Raw genomic sequence first — 12,901 nt, 5'->3', positions numbered from 1 at the left:
CATAAGTCATTCCTCAGCACCTTCAGCCATGGCTAGGGCCAGGACTTAAGCGGGTGATATGGGTGGATACCACAGGCGGAGACCCAGGTGAAGCTGGAATAGGCAATTAGGTGCCCATTAATTAATGCCATGGTGCCCTGATAACTTTCTACACATGGTGCACAAGCCTGGTACAGCTTGGACATTTTATTTTAAAGCCTAAATATAACAGGAGATGCTGCAGAAGCCAAAGTTTCAGGCTGGAGCAGAAAAACAGTGGCTGAGATCTAGGAGGCCACCTTTGCTGTGGTGGTGGGTGGGTCCTTCCATTGCCCCAAAGCAAATTCCTTGCTACAGTCTGGCACCAAGGGCAATATGTGTGGCTCCATCTGTCAAAACCATGTTTTGCATGTAATATAATCATTACATCAGTTTTTTTGCTGATAGCCAGAAAGTTCTTGCTCATTTCCACCAGACACAGATAGCATGTAAGGATGAGCAACAGCAGCTAGAGAAATTAGTCATACATGGAATAGGAATAATAAAAGGAAAATAAAATAATAAATGTCAAGGGTAATTTTTTTGATGCTACAAAAGTGTGAGTCCTGCCAGCCCCTTCTTCTTTACTCCCTGTGGAGTCAAATTCTTCACATGCTTTGCAGAAATAGTGTGTTTTGAGGGGCATAAGAAGGAAGAAAGAGATGCTTTTCATTGCAAGTTGCAGCTGAGTTCTGCTAAATACTGCATGCAGTGGTCCCAGATTGTCTCCCTGACTGACCCTGACATGAATAGCTTGCCTGATATAGGGCTCATTTGGAAATGCAGGTGTTGAAACCAGGCAGCAACACTAAAGACTATGGTCCCTGAGGCAGCAACAGAAAGTGCCACATGACACAGCCCCTCAGGATGCTACCCAAAAGCTGGCAGAAGGAAGCCTGCATGTTTTCCTGTGGGTACAAGTGCATGCATGTAGGTGAGTGTATGCACGTGTGTGAGTCTGCACACACACAATCCTCCTGTGTTGCTGTGAACAGCATGAGAAACACCAAGCCTTTGAGACATCAGTCCCAAGGAACAGAGCAGCCCACCCTGCAAAGGCTTAGGGGAGGGACACATCCCTGTCCATTTCCTAAGGTGCCCTCTCCAATAAACAGCAAAATGGAGACCCCCCTATAGGGCTGTTGAGTTGCAGGGGTCCCCAGGACCTGTTGATGCACGTGTGTGAGTCTGCACACACACAATCCTCTTGTGTTACTGTGAACAGCATGAGAAACACCAAGCAGGTGTTTCTGTCCCAAGGAACAGAGCTGCCCACCCTGAAAAGCCTTAGGGAGGGACACATCCCTGTCCATCTCCTAAGATGCCCTCTCCAGTCAACAGCAAAATGGAGACCCCTTCATAGGGATGTTGAGTTGCAGGGGTCCCCAGTACGAGTTGATGAGAGATGAGTGAATCTGACTCTGTGTTCTTAGAAGGCTAACTTATTATATTATGATATTGAATTAAAGAATGCTATACTAAAACTATACTAAAGATAGAGAAAGGATACAGACAGAAGGCTTACCACGAATGATAATGAAAACTCGTGACTCTCCAGAGTCCTGACACAGCTGGACCATGATTGGTCATTAAGTAAAAACAATGCACATGAAACCAATGAAACAATCGGCTACCACATTCAAAAGCAGCAAAACAGGAGAAGCAAATCAGATCATTGTTATTTACATTTTTCTCTGAGGCCTCTCAGCTTCTCAGGAGAAGAATCCTGGGCAAAGAGATTTTTCCAGAAAATATTATGATGACACAGGGAGGCTTCAAACAGAAGCAGAGAATAGAGACTAAATGCAGGCCAACACTCCTTTTCCGCTCCTCTTCCTAAATGCAACAACAGAAGGTTTCACTGAGGGCAAGCCTCCTCCTTGTGATGCAGTCCTGACCCCAGAAGCAGCTGTGTCTGGATGAAAGGCAGATGTTTGCTCCAGCCAGCTGGGGTCAGTGATTCAAAACAGCTGCCCACTGCCAGCAGAGCCCATGGGAGTGAGCGGGGCAAACCTCCACAACAAAAAAACTAGTAAAAATATCCAATGAGTAGACTTCCCAAGGCTCCCAGCAAGCCTTGTTGCTGTGCTGGGCCTGCTCTGCTGCTTTTGGTGGAGCAGCAGTGGGTCCTGCTTCCACCATTAAGAGGGAGAAGTGGTTGGAGTTGATTTTCTCATTTGTATTCACACTCAGAAGCAAAAAGCTGATCTGTTCTTCTGCATTCACATCAGGTATCCAGCCAAACCACTGTGTGCCCTTTAGATGGATTAATCTACCTGCTCCCAGCATTGCTCTGCAATTCCCTCTCTGCCTGAGCTATGTGGTATTCCTCATCATGCCACAGGAGTTGTGTTCTCACTTCTTCTCCTGTCTGAACACTCCCATTGGACTGCAGGACACAAGACAACAAAAGCAAAGAGCTGTGCTGGTGCTGGAGGCCTTTTTCCCAATGTAGCCAGCAAGATTTGTTGGCAGCACGCTCCCAGGCCACCCAGCCCTGAGCTGATCAGCACGGCATGCTCTTTCCTTCTCCACTTCCCAAAGCTAATGCCAAATGAGCCATCAAAACTCACAGGAAAATTTTGAATTCATTTTGCAGCAACTAAATCTTTCCTTGTTAAAATGCTATATAGAGAGAATAATTATTTCTGAAAGGCCTTTTCATACTCCATGGAGTATTAAATAGGCAACACTGGATTTCCCTTAGCTGAAATTGCTTCCTCTGTGAAGGTAAGCCCTATGCTCAGCCCCCCTCAATCTCATCTTAATTTTGCTGGCTTTAGCAGGCTGCTTCTCCCTAAATGAAAGTGTCCACTGTAACTAAATCAATCATCCATCTAGAGGTGGATACCTGCATTTGTTTGTCTGGATCAGGAATGCTGTAGATAATGGGTCATTAAAAATTACACTTCTCAAGCCACAGGTATCATGAGCCTGACTGGCAAAGATTGAGCTTTTAGATAAGAAAGGAGGTTTAGGAGGGTCAATTAGGTTAAATTGGCTTGGATCATCATCCTCTGATACACAAGCTTTATTAAAGCCTGTAGTTGGAGACAATAGCTTATCTTCACTTCAGCACAATTATTTTTAAAATGTGGCTGCACAATTTGGGGATTGCCAACACACGATATCCACTACCAACAAATCTGAGATTATCAAACATTTGAGCCCATCAGATTACAAAGGCAAAGGTCATTTTGTAGAAAATATAGTGAGGACAAAAGCACTGTTCTTCTGTCAAGCTATGCTCAAGCCTCTGCAGAGCATGGCTGGCTCGTGAAATAAAACACTGCAGGTCTGAAAGGAGCCAGTGAGCCATGAGTTACCTGAGCCCTGCAGCTGAGCCCTTCCCCTCAGCACTCAGATGGGGTTTCCCTAGCCTGAAAATGTTTCAGTGGCTCCAGCAATACCACAATGCAATCTCCTGTTATGAGCATTTGCTCTGGGGAAGGAGAGACAAACCCCTCTTAAGTCTTTCTCAAACACATTTTCTCATCTGTCTTTCTAGACATCTGTTTCTAAGTAAAAGGGAAAAATATGCTTGCAATGAAACTGGCCATTGAGCCCAAAGCCAACGAGCTGCTCATATGGTTCTCTGTTCCCCAGGGCAGTCCCACAGCCCTTTCTTTGACAAGACCTGCAGAAGAAGGGTTCCTCCTTGTTTTCCTACTGTCCATCATCTGGTTTTGCTGGAAGGTGCCTCACTGCCCCTCCTCTTCCCTGCTGAGCCCTGCATCCTTGCTCTGTGGGATCTGGCAAGTGCATTGCAGATGATTTGCTGTACCTCTCGCTTTCCAAACACCTGAGGCCCACCCTTAGGTATTTCAGACAAGAGGGAAGCCAGATTGCTCGAAGGGAAGCATCCAGAATACCATCAGAATGAGTACACAGCACCTGGTGATCATCAGCAGCATTTTTCTTGTTGTGCTGTTGCTCTCACACCTCATCTTTGTGTGACAGGATTTGTAAGAAAAGCATGGGAAGTGGGAGCTCTTGAATCCCAACCTCATTTCTGCCTCCCTGCTTGCCATTTGTCTTGGAGCAAGATATCCATAACCTTACACATCCACTTCTGAAGGCATCACGAGGACTCATCAGACATCCATGTTTATAAATAATGGCTTCTACACACGGAATTGTGTGGTTTGCAGTCAGCACAACAGTGAGCTTGGAAAGGGCAACACAGCCCTTCTGATAATCCAAGGAATCCTGAGGACCATCACAAATAAATCCTGTCCTTGGAAAGAGACTCTAGGATGGGCTTAGAGAGTTTCCTGTGGTTTTGTTTTATTCATTACATTCCCTCCTCCGCCCCATTTCTCACATGCTCTTTTAATATTGGGGGTGAAAACGATTGCAAAGATCTATCATTTTTTTTGTCACTAGAAAGGGCAAAAAATTGTTGAGGTCTACTCCCTATTTAATTAATCCTAAAAATACATGCATGATATAAAGATCAGAGCATGAAAAAAAAGTCTCTTCTTTATAGAGAAAGCATGCAGTCATAGAACAAATTTTCTGTTATAAATATCTGCCTTTTTGCCATATATTTTAATAATCAGTCAGATACATCTTACATGTATGTGCAATAGGCACACATTTAAAAAGAGAGAAAATGCATGCATTTTTAACCCACATTTAGCCTGAAGTGGCTTCATTATTTATTACTTCAGTTTGCTGCTGCTGTGATTGAGAAGTGGAGAAAGGGAAGCCTCCAAGCAGGGATCATGGGAATATAAAGGGAATTGGCACTCACAAGTTGCTGAGAAAGTCTTGGGCTTGTGGCCTCATTTTGACTCCTATCAATGCCAAGTGTAAAATAATAGTCCGATTCAGAGCTAAATACCATCTAGATTTCCCACTGAGTCCATTAATTCTCTTCTTTTATTGTGGCAGAAACATTAAATACCTCAGATTAGAATCAGGGTTTCATGCAGGATCTGTATTCCAATTACACAGCATCCTTTCCCAATGCAAGACATTGTATTGATTTGTTTGGGGGTAGGGGGGATTTTTTTTTCTGCCAACTTAAAAGAGCAATTTATTCTTTCTTTCTTTCTTTTTAGATCAAATTGCAGATGTTTTTGTCAAGCTGCTTCCTCTCAGAACTGGTGCGTGAGCAAGGAGAGCTGCTGCTCATGAAGGAATATGTGAGTAATGGATCTATTTTGTCTGGACAAATCACCTCTCTGCAATCTTTGAGGATTATCATCACCAAAGAGTTCCAAAGTGACACCTGCTAGGCACTGTCTAGCTAATTATTTGAAGCTCTTCTGTTTCTGCTGAAGTTTTGGCAGCCAGCCTGTAAAGTATGACTCTGAGCTGTGTTTCTACAATATAATGCTTCTAGGAATGAGACAAACTGCTTTTTCTAGCCAGTGCAAGAGACATTTGCCTCTCTACCACCACAAAAAAACAATATTAAGCAGCTGCTCAGTGCTGCTTTCTGAAGGCATTTCTGTCACTGATCAGCAGAATTTAATAACATCCAGATTTAATCCCTCAGACTCAAACTGAGCTCCCAGCAGAGGCACAGGGTGTATCAAGGGGGTATTTTGAAATTCAAGTTCTCTCACAGGCAAGTGAGCAGCTGGAGCTATTCTGGGTTGAAATATTTAGCCAGGGCCAGATGAACAGATTTGACAGGACAGTGGCAATTTCTGCTTTAAAGTTTACTTTTTTTCACTTGGTGCTTCACTCTTGTAAGAAGCCCAGAAAAGAGTTCCCTCATCAATCTTTTTTTTTTTTCTCCTTTCATTTGGCAAACTCAGGGTCTCATTTGAGAAATGCAAGGAAAAGGACTAGTTTGGCTAGAAAAATGAGCTGTCTAGATGATGCTCAGCTTGTCAAGAAAAAGCATCTTTGGGGTGAACATCACCAGTTTCTGTGAGGGGGCATCATTCTGTAGCATCAATGAATTTCCCAGCAGATGGGAAGTTGCTCTGAGTTGTGTAAAACAGCAGAGTCACCCTTCCAGACTTTGTGGTCCTTGCTAGGAGGTGAACACCTCTGAGGATGGTCAAGGCACTCAGTGCTGTCCCAGGCTCCTAAGCTGGGTGCTTCCAGTGATGGTGAGAACCATCCATGTCTCCTGTTCCACCTCATCCTTCTCTGCCCAGCTACTAAATAAATAAATAAAGTCATACTGACACCAAAGTAATTCAAAAAGACGAATGGCCATTAGCTACTCTTCATAAAATTGTTTCTGACTTGTGGTGGAGGCTGTTTCCTAAGGTGGGTGGGAAGAAATATATGGTTATGCTGAATTATTCATAGAGATTTGCATAAAGCCCAATACATATGTTACCAAAAGATGGTCCTATAGGACACATGGTATCCCTTTTCCTGCTTTATTTTTTGTCACTTTGACCCACAGCATCCTCTCTCCAGCCCTCACTTTGCAGTCTGTGCTCTACTCACTGCTTCCACAGTTATGTTTGCTCTCTCTCCAGCCCTTCCAAATACTGACCAGCCCTCAGTAGTTGTTGTCAGCTCCCAGCTGAACCTCTTCACCCAAATCTCTGTTTCTCCAGCCTTTCAGGTGACCTGTTTTGGGTCATGGTCTTGTTCTTACAGCCATCTTATTGCTCAATACACCTCGACTCCTCCCACCTAAAACCAGGAGTGTTTGCCAGGTTGGACAGGACTGCACCTCACCTGCACCCTACTGTGAAGGGAATCCTGGAGAAACATCTCTCTTCACCTCAATGAACATATAAAAAAACCTCAAGAGCGATGCTTTTTCAAAGTTTATTTTAACAGTGAAATAGTTTGCAAAACTGATACTCTCAGCCAAGCAAGGGTTGTTCCTTTTCATTCCTTACCCTGTAATAAATGCCCTGCTGGCAGGAACGCTCAGTCTCGGGTACAGTGCAGGGTTTTGTACCCTTCTCCCCCTTAGCTGAAGCTCCTTGGCACAGCAGAGCTGAGCCAGATGTCCTTTTTGGCTTGAAAACAGGCTTCCTGGGGGATATGGTCCAGTCCACAGGCTATTTTTATAGGAAGGAGATGTGGAACTAGAGAAGAATAAGACATGAAACACCTCCAAGGAGCCACCTGAGGAAGATGTATTTTAACCTGAAAAAATTATCTGGTTTTTTTTTTTTTTTTTTTTTACCCCACTATTTTGGTACTTTTTCCTTATTTTTGGGAATCTTAAAGCCTACCTTAGACACCTGTTCCTTTGCTCTCAGTGGTTTGGTAAAGTCATGCCACAATTTTGACATCCTTTGAACGCAAACTAAAGATGCCAAGTACCTACCTCAGCTGTCCTTCACTAGCCATATTACTTAATAATTATTCTTAGAAGAGTGAAGTGACTTCTCATCACTCAGAAATAAGCAAGGCTGTAGGTTTGGTTGGCAAAAGTAATTTATCCTTGTTTCCAAAACAAATAAGCAAATCTGCATACCTTTTTCTTAACAGTACAGAGAGAGAAGTTCAGCTAACAGCAGCTGGTATAACTCCATGGTTTTCACTGGAGCTGAGACAATTCCCACTGCTTGAGTAATGAATTGTCATGAGTGAATGAGGAGTGATCAAAGAAACATTTGGTTTCAGTAACATAAGATTACAAGTGACAGATCCTCGTTTGGGAATTTGTTTTTCCTCTTTCAGTCTCAGCCCTCAGAGATTTGAGTCAGAGATTTCTGGGCTTTTGCAACCATTTATTTTTTCCCTATGAGCTTGTGTTCCACCTGCAGATAATGGTCCCTGAAAATTCTCCCCCAAAGAAATAATAAATTCAGCATTCGAACATCTCTCAGCAGTAGATGGCACTGCAGGGACTGAAACCTGAAAGGGAAAAGCCAAGACTCAAATTTTGCTCTCAGAAAGGACTGTCAGGATTATAATTGCTATAAAATATCCCATACATGCAGGTTACCCTAATAAGCATGTATTGATTATAAATTGTTTCCATAATTGCAATTTTAATGTGTGGAGTTTTTAAGGGCTTTGCACATGCTCTGTTGTGGAAGAAATAGGTTGCATGACTGCAAGCAGATGGGAAACCTACTAGCAATTAAATTTTGATTTGTGTATTATTTATCACAATACATACCTTATAGTTAAGCTTTTTTGGAGCATTTATCTGGCTTAAAAGGTAATGAAGGAGCTTGCTATTGTGGGAAGCAATTGATTTATAGCCTGCAAAATATTCTTGCTCTTACATAACAGGATTACACTGAGTTCTTTTCTCGGTATAATCTCTATTAGGTATTGTTATAAAATGCTGTTATACTTTCTTTAAGGCATGAACATGTGTAAAAGTCAGATGGACAGAAGCTGTTAACTCAATGTGCTGTATCTCTTTGAGAAAAGCTGAGAGAAAAAAGGGTTCCCATGATCTAATCCCACAGAAAACAAGGTGGCTTCCCATCATAAATGTGGGCTTGTCCCCACACTCACAAGAGACCTCCATTTTATTTCAGATTCAAGTGATTCCCCATCACCTGGTATTTTAAAGCAAGCCTTTCTCACAGCTCAGCTGCAAACCTGCAAGGTCCATTTCCATCAGTGTGGGTAATTTTGGGGTGATCCCAGCCATACTGATGTGCTAGCAAAGCAGCTTCTCTATCCCACGAGAGCATTTCCTGCTTGGATACTTCAGCAGTGCACCTAGAAACCAGGGGCCAGAATGTACATCAGGGAGGGGCTGTGCTGGCTGCCACCGAGTCTCTGAAGGGCAGAGCCAGGTTTGGAGCCTGGTGCTGGAGTGACAGAGACATCACAGCTGAGGGCTCACTCCGTGTGAGTGCAGCTCCTCTGTCAGGAGCAAAGGCTAAAAGGTTTGTGCTGGGGCCACATCCACATCCCAGATCAGCACCTTTGTCTCCTGCATCTTCCATTTCAGTGCTTTCCAGGGGGAGATTTCAAACCACAATGGTCAAACCTGTGAAGAACCCAGAGCTGAACTGGCAGATGTTTGGAGCTGAGGAAACTTGGAACCTGCAGCTGCCATTAAGGCAATTGCTCTTACACACCTCATTACAAGGATTCTCTTCCATTAGTTTGATTTCCCCAGGATTTTAGGCTTTGGGGCAGGCAACTAACACCTCTATTTGGACCTAAAAACCTCAAGTCCAAGGAGAAGCATATGCCTCCTTTGCAAAACCATACACGAAAGCAGAAGAAAGAATTAATGTACTTCTCTGTGTCACAATTGTCTATGCAAGTATCAGGCTGTGCTAGTACTTGGTAAGCAAGCATTTGCTTAGAAGAGGTGGGGTAAAAGGTTAAAAAGCTGGAAGTACTTCCTCATATCTAAAAATAATAAAAAAAAAATATTGAGCAAGACATTTTTTCAGCAGCACAACCCTGCCTGCATTTGCAGCTGCAACATGTGCAAAAACAAAAAGCACCACTTAGGGCAAACTTTTCCAAAATAAGATAATTTTATAAAATATGCACTGAAACAAAAGGAAATTAAACCAGTGTGCTCGCTAATGATCTGTGTGCCAGCAGCTCACTCTCCTAGGTGCTGCTTGCAGAAGTCACTGGAATATAAACAGAAAGCAGGGATCAATCCTGCACTGCTCAGGGGTTTAGCTGGGCATCCCACATGCACTCACCAGCAGCACTAGGCTGAACACCAACTTTGGGGTTGCTCATCTTATGCCTGTACCAACATTATCCATCCCTTTGCTGCTCATCCTCGTTTCTGAGGAGCTGGAAGGGCTGCTCAAGGGGGTGGGACATTTTGTACCAGCTAGGACATCCAAAGTGGGTATTTTATTATTTCTTCTTCTATTTTTCCTTTGCTTTTCAGTCTGTGAGATCCTGAAATTGTGAAAGAGACATTTTTGTGTTACAAACATAGCTGTTATTTAACAAAAAAAAAACCCCAACAAACAAACAAGGCAAAACAAATCACCAAACATCATTCTGAGCACACACTGGTAACTTTTGTCACCATGCCAGCACACTATTAAAAACAACGCAACAGAAATTACCTTTGAAAATAACTTACCATTTCCTCTTCAATCTTTTCATCTCCTTTCACTTTGTTTTGGTTGAAAAGCAACAATAGAATGTCAGAGGTGGGAGGAAAGGCATTTTTGTAACAGAATTGTGGAATATGCAGCGGGTTGGGGAAAAACGCTTCTTGCCAGTCTCATTTCTATTCAATAACTCAGTAGGCTTTCCTCTTTTTATGTACACATATACATGTACAAATGTGCAGGTGGTGCCAGGATAATTTCCTGAGAGCATTTCCTACTTTGCCTTTGTCATCCTTGTTTATAAAGAATAATCACTATCCCAATTTTTCATTTGAGAAGCAGGTCATACCAGGAATGTAAAGATGATGGCAACTCGTTACCTGTGATCTTAAAATAAAAACTGAAATGTTCTGCCCTTGAATTGTGTTGCAAGAAGAAAAAGAGTGTAGTGTCGTTGCCTTGTTTGAGGTCTGGATTTCCCCTGCTTCCAAAGGAATAAAGGGACTGAAGCATTAAAGGCAGCTGGGTAGCATGCATTACTGTTGTTGTTCTCAAAGAACAAAGCCTTTCTTTTAAAAGATTTTAATGTGTTTTACCTGCTTCCATCCATCTCCCACTCTCTTGTTCCTCTGTCTGCCCTAAAATTTCACAGCAATATCTTATGCAGAGGGAGCTTTACTAAATGTCATTTCAGAGTGGATAAATTCAGCCAAGATCTGAAGCAACACATGAGGTTTTCAGGTGTGGAGATTCAATCACATCTCTTGCACCCATTTATCAGACCAAAACCAAACCAGGGCACTCAACTGGCTGCCAAAACATGAACTTGGAAGTCTTCATATATATATGTATACATATATATACACACATATGTAAACATATATTATAGGCATATTTTCATACTATATGTAATATAATACAATATTTGCTATATACATTACAGATTTTATTTTATAATACTGAGCACAATTTTAAGGTTAGTTGCAATCTAAATCAAAAAGTTTTAATTTCATGGGGAACTGGACAGAAGAAAATGAGTGAGAAACCTTTCCTTTTTTCATTTACAAAATTCTACCCTGGAGAGCTCTTTTTGATTTTAGTGGGGTTATTCCTCACTAAAATTTACAGGAGGAGAGGGAAGTAGTGGAATGTCCATGGTGGGTGTCCCTGGTAGGACAAGGTTTTCCTTGCTGTCCATGGCACATCCTCCCTACGGAGCAATGGGGAGATGGAAGGGAGCTATTGGCTGTGTGGGGAAATAAATGTAGCTAATGACTTTGAATTTGTTGGCAGATATTTTGGTGATCTCGCTTCTGGCGATGTCCTTTACACAACTTTATCCGTGCCTGTTCACACGCATCCGCTGCTTCCCATTGGTAATTGTGATTCAAGGTGACTTCAGCACAAATCCAATCCACTTCCAGCAGCACGGTCTGGCGAGTTTAGCAGTGATGGGCCAGATGTTGGGGTAGGTATGACACTAACAGCTGTGAGATCCCCAAATCTACCACAACACCTGGAAAAAGTACAGCAATCTCAGCATGGGTGCTGGCAAACACAGAATGAGAGATATTCTCCTAACTCACCACTACTCTGTCCCCATGACTCCTCTTGCTCCCCCATTGGTGGGAACTGTTTGAGAGGAGCCAAGACAAATGAAGAGGATCTAATTCCTCGAGAAAAAAACTATAGTAATGTGCTAAGCAGTGCTTAAACACTTAAAAATACTTTTCCAGATCCAGATGTGGGCAGCTATGGAACAAGCTAGAGTTCAGCCCAGCCATAGGTGCAGTACTGAAAAAGCTCAAACATGGGGAAGAGCAGACTCAAGAGGAATTGCACATGGCACCGGAGCTCACAGCCTCACACACACTGGGCATCCCTGTGCTGCCAAGTCCAGTTATGGTGCAGACAGAGTGTAATCCTCACACTGATAAGGAGCTAGATACCAGCTGAAACAGTCCACCCCAGATCTGGAAAGCTTTCTGAGTGCCTCAGAAAGCTTAACTTGAAAAGTAACGTCTTCACTATATTTTATCCACAGAAATATATATCTAATAATAAAAAATATGATAAATGTATTAGTTTAGGAATCAGCAACAATTCCAGGTGAAGGCACAAGCAGAGCAGGTAGTCAGATTTCACAGTGCCCAACGAATGGTCCTGTCCCACAGACTCACCTATAAGAGCAGATGGGACTTCTTCTGCCTTGAATGACTTCAGCTTTGGCTGACAGCGAGTGGGGATTTTACCCCTGATAGCAAACAGGAATACAGCTACATCAGTGTACAACAGTTTTTACTAATCTTGCTCATGCTGGACGCAAGTGCAAGTCCTCTCCATCTTGTTTCTACAAGCATTGAAAGGTACTTAATAGACCCAGAAGGTCAGGGCTCTCTTAGCACTGACCAGCCATTAGAGCCCCTAACCACCTTACTCACAGAGGACTGCAGATCCAGTTTTACATAAGATGAATAGCAAAATGCTGAGCCTTTGGCTTGTCAATTTGCCTCGTTTCCTCATGTCCCTGCATCTGTAACAAAGCAGGGGATAATACACCTTTCCTGCATCCATCACCTGCTGGCTCTCATGGCTCTTGCCCAGCCCATCTAACAATCCTGGCACCCAGCCTCCCCTTCGCTGCAGTGGCCTCTTTTGTCACTTGTCAACTAATTAGACCTCGCAGGCACATTACCAGCGTGGGCAGAGAAGGCCTAGAACAACTACAGGTTTTTTTATTTTTTAAAAAAAAGCTACCAGATGTTTACTGAGTCTTATCCAAAGGGATTTAATGGCAGCCTCAGCATGTTCCCAACAGAACAGCATCTGCAAGTCTCCAAACAGTGTGATTTCATTAATTCCTCAACAGGCTCAGGTTTCTACCTGGGGTCCAGATTTTTCTTGTTTTCCTCCAAACATTGTGACAGATATAAACAGAGTGG

At 42.9% G+C, this 12,901-nt stretch overlaps 1 long non-coding RNA gene across 1 annotated transcript; it reads right to left on the bottom strand.

The window, feature by feature from the left end:
- Positions 1–8,505: 8,505 nt before the first annotated feature.
- LOC120502795 lies at positions 8,506–10,137 on the bottom strand. The gene is made up of 3 exons (XR_005627594.1): positions 9,989–10,137; positions 9,591–9,798; positions 8,506–8,637 (listed from the first exon to the last, which is right to left on the bottom strand). It is a non-coding gene; the product is annotated as an uncharacterized LOC120502795 (long non-coding RNA).
- Between the last annotated feature and the right edge of the window lie 2,764 nt (positions 10,138–12,901).

This window comes from Passer montanus, unplaced genomic scaffold (assembly GCF_014805655.1).
Source record: "Passer montanus isolate IOZ18808 unplaced genomic scaffold, ASM1480565v1 scaffold23, whole genome shotgun sequence".
In the NCBI taxonomy this organism is placed as follows: Eukaryota; Metazoa; Chordata; class Aves; order Passeriformes; family Passeridae; genus Passer; species Passer montanus.
The sequence above is the reverse complement of the archived record's forward strand: the minus strand, read 5'-3'. Positions and strand labels throughout refer to the sequence as shown.